Raw genomic sequence first — 17885 nt, forward strand, 5'->3', positions numbered from 1 at the left:
AATCCTCTTGGTGAGGTACTTTTGTGGTCTTTCCAGCTGTTGGAAGTGTCGTGTGAGGTACATCCCAAATGGGGCATTGTACTCTACGATGGGTCTGATGAGTGATGAGTAGAGGGGCACTATAACCTCTTTATTTCTAGATGTGAACCCTTTAGTAATTAGATGGGCTACATAGAAGGATTTCCTAACTACTTTGGCAATACGATTGTCAAAGGAGAGATTACTATCTACCTGGGTCCCCAGATCTCTTATTACCTCTTCTGTATTAAGGGGGCTGCCACCTATGTGATAATTTGTGGGTGTTTTGTTTTTCCCAAATGGGATGACTATGCATTTTTTGGCATTTAGCTTGAGGCCATGACTTTGACATCAGGTGTCCGTCTCAGTAAGGCCCTTTTGGAGGATGTCCGTGTCAGCTGGAGAGTCAATTATGGCTTCCAATTTACAGCCATTGGCGAAATTGGTTAGCCATAGTCCTCCTGTGTTTGCCAGTACTTCTGAGAAGTATATGCCCAACAGTAGGGGTCCTAGGACCGAGCCTTGCAGGACACCACTTGTGACTGGTTTAGAGATGGACCTGGAGCCTGCTATTCTTACCGTGTGAGTTCTGTCTGTAAGCCAGTTGGCAACCCATCTCATGACGTAGGGGTTTATGTTCAGGCTGGTGAGTTTTTCTGTAATACCTGAGTGGGGAATGGTGTCGAAAGCCTTGGCGAGGTCAAGGTAGACTGTGTGAACCACCTTTCCCTCATCTATGGCCTTGATGACTGTCTCGAAGAAGTCAACCAGGTTTAGTAAGCATGATCTGTCCTTAACAAAGCCGAACTGGGTCGGGTCAAGTGTTTGGAGGTTCCCAATGTCATTGTTAATGAGTTCTATAATGTTGTGCTCCATAGCCTTGAAGACCAGGCTAGTCAGGCTTATGGGGCAATAGTCACCAGGGTCAGTTGTGGCCCCTCCTTTGTGGAGAGGAATAACCATTGCTGTGCACCATTCTATGGGCACGTAGCCTGTGTAGAGGCTGAAGTTGAACAGCGTGTTTATGTGGGGGGGGTTAGTTCGTTCTGTAGTTCATGCAAGAAGCAGCCTGAGATACCATCTGGTCCCACTGATGCTGTGTTTTTGGCTTTTGAAAGGGCTGTTTTCACCTGTGCATCTGTGATTTTTGGGGCACTACACTTTTCTGGTATTGTTGTGGGCCCTTTTGGAGGTGAGAGGGGGGTGAAGTTTGCACTGAATCTATCTGCCAGGATGTTGGCAATATCAGTAGGTTCAGTATATTTTGTGCTATTTTGCACTAGTTCAGTGCATATCTGCAAGTTGCCACTTAGATTCTTAACATAGCTAAAGAAGGCTCTGTGGTTATCTTTAGAATCCTTGACTATTTTTCTTTCAAAGTTAGCTTGGATGATTTCATGAGGGACCTCAGTTTCTTACTGATACTGATCAGGGATGTATTTCCTTCTTGGTATATGCTTTTTTTCTGAACTAGTTTCCTCCTTCTATTGTATAGCCTGTTTATTGCAGGGGTCCACCAAACTGGTTTCCTTCTCTTAGAGGAGTGAGTCTTGGTTTTGCTAGGGATGGCATGATCCATGCATCCTTGTAGGTGCTCATAGAGTGCATTTGTAAACGTTTCTGCATCTTGGGCAGCATTATCCTTCAGCATGGGGGCTGTGAAACTTACCACCTCTGTCTTAAGTAAGGTGAAGTTTGCTTTAGAAAATTTTTTTACTGTGGTTTCCTTAGTTGGAGGTGGTGGTGGGGTGTGGACATCCAGAGTGATTAGTTTATGGTCTGATCTAACAAGTGACAGGTTGACCTCCGGTGTGGAACACCTGTTGCCCATGTTGGTGATGACCAGGTCCAATATGTTTTCACCTCTGGTAGGGAAGTTTACCAGCTGATCCAAGGCATTTGAGTTGATGAATTCCAGGAAGCGCTGGGCCTGGGAATTTGTACTCGAGCAGTTTTCCCATTGAATGGTAGGGTAATTGAAATCGCCCAATATCAGGGTGTTTGGTAGGACCTTCATGTTTTCCAGTATCTCCAGAAAGGTGGAGTGGTGGTCCTGGGTCATGGAGGGTGATCTGTAGCAGGCCACAATTTGCATTGCAGATTTTCCCGATGTTAGTTGCACATGGATGATCTCAGAGGTATCATGCTGCACCACTAACCTGGAGGTGTAGGTATCCTTGATGAATATGGATACACCCCCTCCTTTTGTGTTTCGGTCCATGTTCTGTGGCCGAAACATGTGGTATGAGTTGTAGCCCGGTACTGCTGGAGTGCTCTCTGGAGCTTTGAACCAGGTTTCAGTTACTGCACAAATTTATTTATTTATTTATTTCCAGTTTGGTTATCGGGGAAGTCCACTGGGTCAACATGACCCGTTTTCAGTGGAGGCCCGGGGAGAAAAGCTCCAAGAAAGCATTGTACAAGTTCAATTACAATAAAATGCAGGAGTATACAAGTTAACATTGTATTGAGAAACACAAATAAGAATTTACAACAAGCATAGTTGGCAGAATCTGTTAAGAGAGAAGTTAAGGGTGAGTCTTCGTTCTATACTGGGGAGTGCTTGGAGCGCGTGCATTTTGAGATTTAAACTCCTGGCATTGAGTAGCATAACCCTCAGTTTTTTGTTAATTGTGCTGTTTACGGAGGTGGTTTTGACTTTTGAGCCTTGCCTAAAAAAGGCACTATGGGACAGCAAGAGCATTGGCCAGTATTCGAAAGACTAGGGGTGACAGGTGCAAGCCATCTCTTGCGAAGCAACGCGGCTTGTCGAGCATGTTGTCCCAGGCTGACAGACAATGGATCCCCTTTGAATGACACCAGAAGCTTAGCCAATTGTTGAAATTGATAATGTTTTTCTTTATACTGAGGTATCATTCTTGGTGAGGGCAGGATGTTACTCAGGGTCAGGGTCATACCAGCCTGGGCTACATGATCAGAGAGCTCTTCCATGTCTCTTTTCATGTAGTCCAGGGAGGTACGTTTCAGGTCATTCACACCAACATGAACAATGACAGAGTCATATTTGTACTTGATGTCCTTCAAGGATGCATCTGCAGTCATAACATATGGGTTGTCCTGCCTCAGGCAGCCCTTCGGTCAGCCGGATTCCAAAGTCTGGGTCTGGCCTCAGCTGATGTCGCACTTTCCCCGACGTCAGAACTTCTGGGGTATAAAGGCATCAGCCGACGCCATTTTCCCCAGTCTTTCTTGCCGCGTGGTGCCCGAAGCAGAAGCTGTTTGCAAGTGCCGGTCGGTCAGATCCAGAGATTTCAGCTACCGAAGACTTCGAAAAAAGCTAAGTACCCCGTTGGGGACTCTTTCTTGCCTCAGCCGATGTCAGACAAAGTAAATAATTGTTTAACTTGTGGGAAACAAATACCTCATAAGGATTTCCATTCTTACTGCCTTCCTTGCTTAGGCCCAGACCACGACGTATCAGCTTGTTTAGCCTGTGCCTCCTTCAACCAATGGACTCTTAGAAGTCGGTCGGAGTTTGCAGAAGAATTTTTTGGAACCGCTTTTGCATATAAAATGCTGTCGGAGACTCCGACTATGCTTATGGCCAAAAAACGCAGGGAAAAGGACCGACACTCATGGCCCGCGGTTTCGGCTGAAACCATGGTTAGGCCTACCGTGAGTGTCTCAGTTTCGGCTGAAACCGAGTCCTCGGTTCTTACCACGACCGAAACCTTACCTCCGACAACCGAGGCCAGAGAGGCCCCGGCTGAGTCGGCTTCAGAAATCCCTACCGAAGCTAGCGCTCAAGACTTGTCCAACACCATTCCATTGGACATTTCTACACCTGCACGTGGGGCAGCTAGGCCCCCAGCTTCTATGTTTATTAAGGCCTTCTCCAGGGCTAAAGCTGCTAAACTTTCAAAAGCTTTACCTGCCAAATCCACTTCACAGAGGCCTTCCTCAAGTTCTCAGATTCTCAGTCTTGCTGAGGACCTTATATCCTTAATTAGGGGTTCCCAACCTCCTCCTGACAAAAGGCCTAGGACTGAACCCTCTGAACCTCTCTCCTCTGATTACTCCTCGGATGGATCTGATTTGTCAGACCATCAGGAAGGGGCCTATTCGCCTTATGAGGACTCTGATGCAGAAGACTCTATTCCTTCGGCCTCCCCTCCTGAAGAATTTTCCTTTGGGGAGACTTTGCACTCAATGAGGGAACACTTTCAATGGCAGGGTCAGGATTTCTCTGATTCTAGAAAAAGGTTAAGGACATTTTTACATCTGCCCCAGCATAGGCCCTTAGCCATACCACCAGTGCTAACTGTAATTGATGATGTGTATAATGATGTCAGTTCTGCACCTGATTCTCTTCCCCCGGCTCCTGCCAAACCTGATAGATATTACAGGGTCCCGGATTCTCACTTTCACCTGTATAAAGCCCATGCTGCAGACCCAGAAACTATTTCTCAGGGCCCAAAAGGTGTTGCAGCTGCCACTGCCAAAAATCCCCTACCCTCTGAAAGAGAGTCTAGAGCATTAGAGAGATGGGGTAAAAAGGTTTATACATCTGCTACTCTTTCTGCCAGGGCATTAAACTGTCAATTCCATATGATACAGTACCAAGAATATTTGTTAGATCAGCTGAATAAAAAGCTTTCTTCTCCTGAACCTTTAGACCGTAAATCCCTTCAGGATTTGGTACACAACTCTCAGCAGGAGAGTAATCATTTCTTAAAATGTGGCTATGATGCACTGGAGGCTTCATTTAGATCAGCTATGACTGGAGCAGTAATTCGTAGGCATGCCTGGCTAAAAGAGCAATCCTTGCCAGACCATGTCAAGGCTAAACTCCTAGATGCTCCAATGGAGAAACAAAGTTTATTTGGCTCCCCTGCACAGGAGATTCTAAAGAAAGTGGAAGAAAAAGCAAAATCTGTGCAAGCAGTAAAGGAATTTCTGCAGGTCCAACCTCCGAGGTTCAGCAGAAACTGGCCTTCAAAGAATTGGTCCTTTCCAGACACCTCCAAAGCACAGAGGGGCAGGAATAGACGCTCTAGAGGCAGAGGTCAATCAAAGGGTGCCTACAGGGGCCGTCAGTGGCAGCCTGCCAACCAGAGGAGTAGTGCCACAGCTGCAACTACAACCACTACCACAGGACAGACACAATTATTCTCAAAAAACTGGCATTGCATTACAAAGGACACATGGACATTGTAAACAATAGACAAAGGATACAGGTTTCACTTCCACACTTTACCAAAAAGGAGCGGAATGCCAAACCTTCCACCAAACCAGAAGCCGGAGGCTTTAAGACAAATCAACAATTTACTTCAGATGAAAGCGATAGAAAGGATACCATCTATGGAACAAGGCCAAGGATTTTACTCCAGACTATTCCTTGTACCAAGAAAAGAAAACCAATGGAGGCCTATTCTCGACTTGTCCGCACTGAACACATATCTCATTGTGCCAAAATTCAAAATGCTGACCCTACAGCAACTTCTTCCCATGTTGGGCAAGGAGTCTTGGCTGGTGACTCTAGATCTCAAGGAGGCATACCTGCACATCCCTATCCGACCAGATTGCAGAAGACACCTCAGATTTCTTGCAGGATCAGAGCATTATCAATTCTCAGCATTACCCTTTGGCTTATCTACTGCGCCAAGAGTATTCACGAAATGCCTGGCATCAGTAATTGCACATTGCAGACTTCAGGGAATTCAAATCTACCCATACCTGGAAGACTGCCTAATACAAGTGGACAACAAGACAAAATTGATGAAGGATTTGGCCTATGTCATACACCTGTTACAGGCCTTGGGATACACAGTCAACGTCCAAAAGTCAAGACTAGTGCCATCCCAAAGGATAACCTTTTTGGGTGCGGATCTGGACACAATAACTCAGATGGCTTTTCTCACAGAAGAAAAACAAAAACAACTTCCAGATTACTTCATGACTTTGACAAGACAAGCTCAGCTTACTGCAAGGAAAGTCCTGCAGGCCCTGGGTTACATGGCATCCTGCATAATCTTGATCCCGCATGCCAGGCTGCATATGAGGAAATTACAATAGTACCTAAGGAATGTATGGTCTCAACACAGGCACAGTCTAGAAACCATGATACCGATCATTCCATGCCTTCAAAAGGAATTCCTGTGGTGGGCTCAGGCCTGCCAGTCCAACAGAGGGTTGCCTTTCAACAAACCAACACCAAGGCAGACCATCACCACGGACGCCTCAGACCTAGGATGGGGAGCACACATGGAAGACAAATGTATCCAAGGCCTATGGTCTCAAGGCCAGCTAAACTTGCACATAAACCAAAAGGAGATGCTGGCAGTGAAGCATGCAATCGAGGCATTCAAACCCTTCCTCCAGCAAGGACATCTGCTGATAAGGACAGACAACACCATGGTCATGTGGTACATAAACAAACAGGGAGGCACGCATTCCTACCCTCTATGCCGGATGGCAATGGATCTGTGGAACCTAGGCCTGAATCTCAATATCCAGCTGCAGGCCACATTCGTACCAGGAAAAGAAAATTCACTAGCAGACAGCTTAAGCAGAACTACCACGGATGCTCACGAATGGATGCTGCTTCCAGACATCTTCAAATTCATAACAAAGAAATGGGGAATGCCAGAGATAGATCTGTTCGCCTCCCCACTCAACCACCAACTGAAGAAATTCTGCTCAAGGACATACCACCCACAAGCCTGGAGGGTGGACTCTCTCTTTCAGCTGGAATGCCCTAACAGTGTATGCATTCCCACCTCTCCCATTGATGTACAAGGTTCTACTGAAGATCAGGGAGGAACAGCCAAAGGTGATACTAATAGCTCCGGACTGGCCAAGACAGCACTGGTATCCGCTACTGAGAAGCATGTCTCAGTCGAACTCATGGCCTCTACCCCTATGGCCTCTTCTTCTAACGCAGAACAATTTCAAGACCCTGCATCCAAACTTGAAAACACTGCAACTAACTGCCTGGAAAATTCCTTAAAACCAAACCAAACTGTCTTATCTCAGAGGGTCAAGGACATTATCCTGGAGGCTCGCAGACCCTCCACAAGGAAGACATACTCAGCTAAATGGAAGAGATTCCTCATTTGGAGCACATCAAAGGGCACAGATGTCACAGTGGCAAACCTAGCACACATCCTAGAATACTTAGCAGAATTGTTTCACAATGGCCTGTCCTACTCTTCCATTAAGATTCATGCTTCAGCAATTTCAGCAGAATACAATATGGATCCTCTTATCTTCTCTCACCCTCTTCTCAGACAATTTTTGAGAGGGATCAAAAATGTTAAACCTCCAAGGAGACCCCCTCTGCCTGCATGGGATCTCAATTTTGTGCTGGAAAAATTAACACTACCTCTTTTTGAACCAGCAGCATCAGCAGACTTACAGTTTTTATCCTGGAAAACTGCTTTCCTTCTGGCAATCACTTCAGCAAGAAGAGTATCCGAGTTACAGGCATTAATGGCAGTGCAGCCTTTCCTTATTTTTCACCAGGATAGAGTGTCTCTGAGAACCAATCCTACTTTCATGCCAAAGGTGGTATCCAGGGTATCCTTGAACCAAGCTATTCATTTGCCTACGTTCTTCCCTAACCCACAGAACAAAGGAGAAAAACTTTTGAACACCTTGGATGTACACAGACAACTACGCTACTATCTGGACAGAACTAAAACCAGCAGAAAAACTGACCAACTTTTTGTAGCATATGCAACTGGGGTGCAAGGAAAAGCAATTTCCAAACAGACAATTTCAAAATGGATAGGAAATTGCATTCGCTTTTGCTACTCTTTTCATGGAAAGACAGCTCCTGAAAATATCAGGCCTCATTCCACAAGGGCCACAGCCACCACTACAGCTTTCCTACGAGGGGTGGCTACCAAGGACATTTTAGAAGCTGCTACTTGGAGCTCCGTGCATACATTTGCCAAGCATTACAATCTACCTTTATACTCCAGATCCCGAGCAGGCTTTGCAACTGCAGTTTTACAGGGGATCTTAACTACACCATCCTTATCTTAGTACCTCCTCCCCCAGTTTGGCTATGGTATTCTACCCATATGTTATGACTGCAGATGCATCCTTGAAGGACATAGTACAGTTTTATACCTACCATAAATGTAGATGTCCGATAGGTATGCATCTGCAGTCAGGATTACCCACCCTCCTTCCCCTCTGTGGTATTCCTAGGGTGCTTACCCCTCTTTCAGCTAGCTGGGGGAATCTATTATGGTGTATTTGTTTGTTTGTATATATGTATATATATATATATATATATTTTGCTACTGTTTGGAACATTCTACATTTAGCCGAATTTAGCCTTCCTAGAGGGCACCTGGCATCTGGGGCAAGAAACACTGAGGAAAATGGCGTCGACTGATGCCTTTATACCCCAGAAGTTCTGACGTCGGGGAAAGTGCGACATCAGCCGAGGCCAGACCCAGACTTTGGAATCCGGCCGACCGAAGGGCTGCCTGAGGCAGGACAACCCATATGTTATGACTGCAGATGCATACCTATCGGACATCTACATTTATGGTAGGTACAAAACTGTACTTTCTGGAGTGACCTGAGTGCTTGTGTTATGTGGCGGATTCTGGCTCCTGACAGGCAGCTAACAGTAACCTTCTACTTGTCCAGCCTAGTGAGTGGGACGTCAGTGTGCCTGACTATAGAGTCACCTATTACTAGTGTGTTAGGTATGTTATTTTGCCTTAAGGGCTGTGATTGTGCGACACACTGATTTTGTGTTTTATGTGTTGTCTGGTTTGTGACGGGAAGTGCAGGTTGTTTGGGTGTCTGCTTTGGAGTTGTCTGATGCTTTTGCAGGTTTTTATTTAGAGCCTCCGAGTATGATTTTGTGTATTTATGTGTATTTTTTGCCAGTGCTGTTTTAGTAGGTCTGTGTGTGGCTGGAGTTGTGGTGCAAGTGTTAACCTTCTCCTCTTGACTGTCTGTTCCATTCTTGGGTGGAGACAGCTTAGCTTCCAGTTTGGCTGTATAATTGCATCTCTCACATATGTTAGTGTTTTGTGATAGGAGGAGAGGGTTGTCTGTGTACATGAGGTAGTTGAGTTGTAACATTGCCTCAGGATACCCAGATTCACCAGCTGGACTGGAGAGTGCACCTGAAGTTGTCCTTTGGTCATGCCTGAATAGTAGGGTGAGCTGCTTAGTCGCTTGGTTGGTGAGGGGTGAATAAAGAGCCTTGCCCTACTGGGCAATCAGTGTCAGGGTATATTAGTGCTTGCTATTTGGTCTGAGCAAGTGCTGGGCTGTAAGATGCTTTTTGAGCACTTAGGTTGAGAGTTAGACTAGTTTCAAGGGAAAAACTGAAGAGGAGACTTAGTGGAGCCGGGAATAATTTAACCGTAGCTAACCGGCACTGGTGCAAACACAGTTTTTATAATAGGGAAATGAAAGAGATAGAAATTAGCCTAAAATGGCCAATAAACTACTAACTTCTGGGCTGGAACCTCTCCTCCATGGACAGATAGGTTGCTCAAAGCTCCCCTCTTTCACAGGTGAACAGAGAAACTTCCCTCTATCCAAGTAAGGTATGGGCAACTCAAAAACTAGTATCACAGCCCTGAATTCAGCACCAGCCTGAAAACTGGACTATACTAGCTTAGAAAAGCGGGAAACAAGGATTTTTTTAATATATATATATATATATATATATATATATATATATATATATATATATATAAAATATATATATATAATATATAATATATATATATATATATATATATGCTTGTGTGTATGTGTGTTTGTATAGGTTCATAGGTTCTTAGCTAGGTACTAGGCTACTGGCCCTAGGGCCTATACAAGCCTAGCCAAAAAGGTACCCTGGCTTTCGCCACCCAAGAAAATTATTTTCCTGTGCCCCTGTCAAGCAGAACCACAGAAGTGATCCCCGGGGTGAATTTGCTATTACCCATCCAATCATCAAGATTTTTCTTGAAGAGTGCTAATGAGGAGCTCTGTTTGACATACATAGGTAGTCTGTTCCAGAGTATGGGAAGTCTCTGGGACAGGAATCTACCCCTCCAGCATGTTCTGTTTATTGTGGTGACAAGGTTTAGGTCCCTAAAGTGTGTAGTTCGTAGGGATTGGGATTTCTTTAAGTGGAGCATGTCCAACAGCTCTGGGTTTGACATAGCTTTGTATATTAGGCAGAGATTGTCTCTGAGTAGGCAATATGCGACGGAGTAAAGCTGGAGTTTTTTGAGACGGTCTGCATAAGGCATCTGTTTGAGGCCAGTAATCCTCTTTGTGAGGTATTTTTGCGGCCTTTCCAGTTGTTGTAGATGTCTTGTGAGGTACATACCAAAAGGGGTGTTGTACTCTATAATGGGTCTAATGAGTGATGAGGGGAACAATGACCTCTTTTTTTCTGGATATATATATAAATATAAAATATTACCATTAAAATGTGGAACGGCACTTAAAAGAAACTGGGATGGCTGAGTGTGTTTTTTCCAGTATCTGTAATGCCATTCAAAAAATGTTTGAATGCACATTAGCGAATGGTATGTACATTTGCTAATGTGCATTTGATGTTCTGATAACAGATCACACTAAAGTGGGGATTTGGAAATTTACCCTTTTCCTCACTGTAGTGCGATATCGGAGTTGGAATATATAATTTGCAGAAGGTGCAGGAGGGCTTGCCTCCCCACAAAAATGTAATAACTTGTGATGTAGATGTACATTTCGTATGGCAGCTTCAGCTCAACTTCTTGAGGGTATGACCTCACCTTCTGACATTTCGAATTTTTGAAGTGCGGAAGTCGAGGAGATGATTTTTGACATACCGTAAAAGTGATCTTGCCAAATTCGAAATGTCAGTTTGATCAAGTAAACAGATTTTTTTTTTATTTCAACTTTTTGATAGTGTACCTACACAAACACACACACATATATATATATATATATATATATATATATATATATATACATGTCTGTGTGTATCTATCTGTTTATCTATCTATGTGTGTGTGTGTGTGTATAGATATATATATATGGGTATACTTTGACCCATTGAAATTACGTTTCAACGAAATGTAAAAAGGCGAGCTGTTTTTCGCAAAAGTGCATTTTTGCCGAAATGTACTTTTGTGAAAAACAAATTAAACAAAAATAAAATAAAATAAAAAAAAAACAACACTAACCATATTTATGCATGCCCCCACTACTTTTATATTCTCACTCCAAGATCATACTACAGTGGGGAAAAGGGAATATTCCCTTATCCCCACTGTGCTGCTATCTAAGCAACAGTCCTGTTGCTGTTCGCTTAGGTGAATTTTCGGAAAAGTGCATTTCAGAAAAAATGCACTTTCGCGAAATAGAGCTTGCCTAATTATGTTTCGCTGAAACATAATTTTGTTGGGTCAAGGTAGACCTATATATATATATATATATATATATATATATATATCTATATTAAGACAATCCTCCACTCCAGTCCTGCTATATTTTTAATCCAAACCACAGGCAGCCTTCCTCTTCATGTCATCATCTTTCAGTACTTTACCACCAAATCCTCAAATACCTTTATCATTCTTTTTAACTAAACAATAACCTCTAAATATACTTCAAATATTTGCAGGATCAAAAGAGTCTGTCACATAAAGTACTTTTACCCCCACAGCCCTCCTATGTGCACTAAAATATATAAAATAAAGCTGTCTGCATAACTCCTCTTATGTAAATATGAGGTCTAGATTTTTCCTGCTGAAGGTCTTCTACATCCAGCATTCTTCATCTCTTTTTAATAGAACTGTTGTCTTTTTTATACAAAGTCCTTAAATTAGAAATAAAATATATGTATTAATTGATAAATATGGTCCATTCATTCTCCATTACCCTTTATACCCTGGGACCTGGAACCTGTCCCAGCAAGGAACAGGTGTGAGACATAACCATTTCTCGTTGGAATGCTGGATCATTACAAGGCACACTTATACACTCAGTTACACACTGAACATAGACATATGGACAGTTTAGAAGGGTTCCTGTTAACATAATGGTGTGACTTTGGGATATGGGAAAAATGGAGAACTTGGCAAAAAACATTAAAGACATGGGGAGATGTGCAGTCTTTATACAGAAGGCAGTCTAGCTGAGATGTTAAACAGGAGGTCCAAGAGCTGTAAGAGGCCAATGCTCGCCCTTGTATCACCATGCAACCCTGATGAAAGTGAATAAATATGGTTCAGCTATCTCAAATAATCTTTTCATTTTGCTTTGTGTAGCATACCCCTACATAATGCATAACCTCTCATTTATTTAACTGTGTATCACAGGACACTGCTCTCCTTGGGACAAGTATTACAAAAGATATTACTTTAATTTTCTAGAATACCACACAAATCCCCGAATATCCATCTGTCCTTAAACTTTACAGTATTTTATTTCAAATTATTTTCTATTTTGTTACTACATATTCTGTAATATATATATATATATATATATATATATATATATATATATATATATATATATATATATATATATTTCAGACTATATGACAGTATCGAATGGACTAAATAGCGAATGCTATTTAGTCGATCCGATACTGTCGAAATGGCAAAATAGCAAAGGCACAGAACATCGAATTCTTTCCCAGGGAAAAAATTTGGTGGGCCGTCTTCGGGACTTTGCCATTTACTCCACTATGGTGCGATCTCGGAGTTGGTTTAGTTAAGTGGGGGGGGGGGGGTGAAGTCTCTTACTTAAATTTGTGTTTTATGGTTTTTTTTTTTTTTTTTTTTTATGGAGCAAAAAAATTTTTCCCTTGGAAAAAATTTGCTTTTCCATTTGTTCGATATTTTGTTGTTTAGATATTATCGGTACGATGAAATAGCCTTCGTTATTTTCATCGTTCGATAATATAATATAGACAAATATATTCTATAGACTAAATACACACCAAAATTCCTGAGAACAACGTTGAAACACACTAAATTCAGCCCACAAGGCTCGGGAATAATCAGGAACCAAGGATATACTGCAGTTCTATTCTTTTATTGTAAAAACATACAACAGAGATGAAAAACCGATGGTTGAGCGCTTTCATCTAGATAAGCTAGATTTCATCAGAACATCTGACTCAACTTCACATTGCCTTTAAATAGCATAAAAAACCGCCTTTTTCTTATCAATTAATCAATTATGTAGAATTAACCATTGTAATAAAACATTTCATGTAAAATGGGATATTACTGCATGTATATCCACCTACTCTACCTAAGTATAAGTTGAAAGATATAAAAACATCATTGTTTAAAGTACAAGAATTGTCATAACATGCTTGTATAGCTATTATATCCATCAAACTAATAATGTTTATACTTACAATATGTATGTTGATACTAAATTCATATCCACTATCTAAAAACATTTTTAACACTATTGATAATACAATATGATTATATTAATGCACCATATAACCATATATCATAAAACCTACTGCTAGTTTATAGTCTAACAGAACCTTACAAGCTACCACACATTAAAATAGTTGGTTTTATACCCTGACTAAAGGTTTAGTGGGAATTACTTCATTTAAGCATTACTAGCAGTAGGTTTTATGATATATGGTTATATGGTGCATTAATATAATCATATTGTATTATCAATAGTGTTAAAAATGTTTTTAGATAGTGGATATGAATTTAGTATCAACATACATATTGTAAGTATAAACATTATTAGTTTGATGGATATAATAGCTATACAAGCATGTTATGACAATTCTTGTATTTTAAACAATGATGTTTTTATATCTTTCAACTTATACTTAGGTAGAGTAGGTGGATATACATGCAGTAATATCCCATTTTACATGAAATGTTTTATTACAATGGTTAATTCTACATAATTGATTAATTGATAAGAAAAAGGCATTTTTTTATGCTATTTAAAGGCAATGTGAAGTTGAGTCAGATGTTCTGATGAAATCTAGCTTATCTAGATGAAAGCGCTCAACCATCGGTTTTTCATCTCTGTTGTATGTTTTTACAATAAAAGAATAGAACTGCAGTATATCCTTGGTTCCTGATTATTCCCGAGCCTTGTGGGCTGAATTTAGTGTGTTTCAACGATATTCTATAGACTGTTCTAATACTGCCATCTGCTGTATTTTTGTTTTTTATGATGTTTACATATAAGGAAGGACTATTTATTTTTTCTATCATGTTTTAGCAAGTCTTTTCCACTTTCCTTTTCATATGTTATTGTCAACACGGTTTTGTCATCCTCAGCTTCTGTTGACTTCTCTTTCTTCTTCCTTTTCTCTTTTAGGTACATCATAAACATTATTTAAAACTTCCATAGAGTCTGGTCTGTCAATTCTTATATAAATTATTTTTTCATAAAATATTTTTTTATTCTCTTCAACATCGGCAGCAAGTTTTGTATTTTCTGTATGGTCTTATTCAGTTTAAATATACTTTGCCACATTAACTGTGTCTTGCTTTTTAGAGTCCACCACAAAATTATCCTCTTCGCTTCACTGCATACAAAATAGTCCACATCTCTTTTTACTGTCCCACCATTTCACATACCTTACACCTTCATTATGAGCATTTTACTAGCAAGTGACCAAGCTCCCCAAAGAAATTTCAGTTTTGAGGTTAGCCTGTATAATATACAATGCTTTTGAAGCCTTTCACATGTATAATGTTTGAAGCATAAACTATTATCAGATTTTCCACTTTAATATAAACATTCTTTCTCATCACTGTGTCCCTAACTCAGATGTATACAGTATTTAAATCTGTAATTTGCTCATAAACTTTCATAGTTCAAGCCTTATTTCTGACTGATTTGTATGATCAATCCTGAATTGTATTAAACAGTCTCATTGTGTGTTGATGATGTTTTCCTACCTTGTGTGTCTGTGTGTCTGATTCTCAAGTTTGACTTAGACACAAAGCCTTTTAGTTTTAACAATTCTGCAAAGGAAGTGTCATGGAAAGGCTTTTTTCTAAATAAATGAGGGAAGAAAGCTTGTGAGTGTGAGTGTGATGGATCACTGGTATGTGCTGTATTGGTTGATGGACCACTGGTATGCTCTATTGGTTGATAGACCACTGGTATGTGCGTTATTGGTTGGTGGACCACTGATGTGTGCGTTATTGGTTGATGGACCACTGATGTGTGCTCTATAGGTTGATGGGCCACTGGTATGTGCTCTATTGGTTGCTGGACCACTCACTGGTATGTTCTCAATTGGTTGCTGGACCAGTGGTATGTGCTCTATTGGCTGATGGACCACTCACTGGTATGTTTTATTGGTTGCTGGACCAGTGGTATGTGCTCTATTGGTTCCTTTCTATGTAGCAATTCAATGACACAGTGTTTAATAACAGTGAAGTAGCTGAGATTTTTTCCTCATGGGTTTATTTTCGGTCCTAATCCCTGGTCACTGTCTCTGTGTGGAGTTTATAATGTGTGCATCTGTGTGTGTATGTTTCGGGGTACTTAGTTTCCTCCCACTACACATAAGTTCTAAAGCTGGTTGATTGTCTACTCTTAACTTTTCATAGATATTGTATTTACTCTTGCCCTTGTAGCCTGGGTTGCACCTGAAAAAGGGGTCAGAGATGGGGCAGATCACTTTCCCATTTAGAAAGGGATGAATTAAAATTATGTTCCTGTTTTCTGTTTCTAAGTAACTAGCATATTAGTAGTTAGTTAGACAGGTAGGTGAACAGGACCAGTAGTCCAATTTTAGCTACAACCTTGAGACACAATATCAAGATAAACATACATATGTTACTCAGTAATATGAAAATGATGATACAGAAAGAAGTAATAGGCAAACCTTAGCAGTAATAGCTATCACCTGTCTTAATTTTTGCAGAATGTCCAGATTTTTGCCTCAGATTTTTGGTCTGTTCTTCCTAAAATGTGTGGTTTTCTGGCAAATCACTGATAATTGAAGTTACTAAATAATAACATGCACTTGAGTTTCAGACTTCACATCCTTCAGAAAATGCATGCTAACACAATTCCTGTTATTCTAGAAACGTTCTAGGTTTATTAGAGCAATGTATACAATCTGTCTCTAAACTGGGGGTTTTGTCCCCTAGTCTAAGGTTTGTCCAGAGTTTTAGACTTCATATCCTTCAGAAAATGCATGCTAACATAAGTCCTGCTATTCTAGAAACCTTCTAAGTTTATTAGAGCAATGTTTATAATCTATCCCTAATTTTGGAGGTTTTCCCCTATTCTTTAGGCTTTGTCCACATTTCTTGTGCTAAGACGTTGAGAGGTATGTCAGTAATAGTAATATTTTTATTTTTTATATCAGTTTGATGACTGGGGAAGTCCACTGGGCCACGAAAAATCCATTTTCAGTGGAAGCCCAGGGAGAAAAGCTCCAAGAAAAAATTAATGCAGAATATACATGATGTAATATAAACATTATTATTGAGAAAAATACAGAATGATACATATAAACAAATAATCATTTAACACTGTAAATTAAAACATACAAGTACTTAAAGCAGTAGTACATACAACAGCACATTTTTATTTTCATAATATGGAAGAGGTCATCCCAGGTGCAGTAGGAGAATTGTCCAGGGGAGTCATGGTGGAGTATTAGTAATGGTATGTAAGTGTTATATACGATGAAAAAAGAGAATGAGAGGGAGGTTGGCATAATGGTTAAGGTGTTTACCTTACAAACATAAGATGCAGGGTTTGATTCTCACATGGGGTAATTGGCTAGGCTGAAAATGGCCCACAAGGGAAGTTAGTCTAGTACTAATCTATGAACCTATGATAATAATAATAGTAATAGTAATAGTAATTAGTAATAGTAATGCAGCAGAATACATGATTTCACTGAATGCAGTCTAGGACGGCAAAGCAGCACTGAGTGATTAGGAGTTAGATAATGTTGTTATGTAAGGAAGCCATTAAATTTACACTCACTTTGTTACTGGAGAAACAGTTAAACTTGACTAGGAAAAAAATTAAGGTTGGTGATATGCTATACTTAAAAACAATAAAATAGTTATTTTCTAACACTGATATTGTTAGCGATGCCAGATAAGAACTGCTTCTGTTTAGTACTGCAGAAGTATTCCAGAATATTACACTACAAGCTAAGTTATTTTTGTTATGTTTGTAGAGATCCATATGATACAAAATAAGGGCAGCAGAATTTATAGAAAATGGGGCAAAGGTTAGACTGAAATAGCCCAATGATACTTAACTATCATTGTAGCTTTGTTTATTTTACAGACCATACAGACAAAAAATGTATTATTATCTTCAAATTATCTTAATCTGTTTTATTTATTTATTCTATTATTTGATGGCCCAGAAAACCCAACTTCTGGGAGCTTTACTTTCCAGGAGCAATACTCGCTTAGCCGACTTTCTGAAACTCACTTTTCAGGTGGAGACTGTGGAATCAAACCCAAGGCTACAATGTATGGCCTATGAATTATTTTGCTGTGAATTATTAAACTGCTGTGAAGGATGTATGAATGCTTAAAACTGTGGAAGTATAGACGCCAACTGTATTCCAATATGTGTCCGCTAATTGGCAGTGGGGTGCCAAAAGTAAGCTGTCTGTGTACTTCCTCTGAAGGCAGTGTCATCTTTTTAGTTCACTACAAACATTTCATGTAAGACCGCTTCTGCACATATGGGTGATTTATAGGGTATGTAGCCAGAAACTTCAAATTTGTATACTGGGCTCTTATGTTGTTGCCCTATCCTAAAATATCTGACTTTTTTCTGTTTTATATAGATCCTAAGTATGTAATTAAAGGTGAATTATATACACTAACATTCTGTAACTCTTTAATGAGACAGCATAAACTAGTTTGCACCACTCCGGATACATT

This window comes from Protopterus annectens, chromosome 1.part0 (genome assembly GCF_019279795.1).
Source record: "Protopterus annectens isolate FY-2018-M chromosome 1.part0, PAN1.0, whole genome shotgun sequence".
Taxonomy (NCBI): domain Eukaryota; kingdom Metazoa; phylum Chordata; order Ceratodontiformes; family Protopteridae; genus Protopterus; species Protopterus annectens.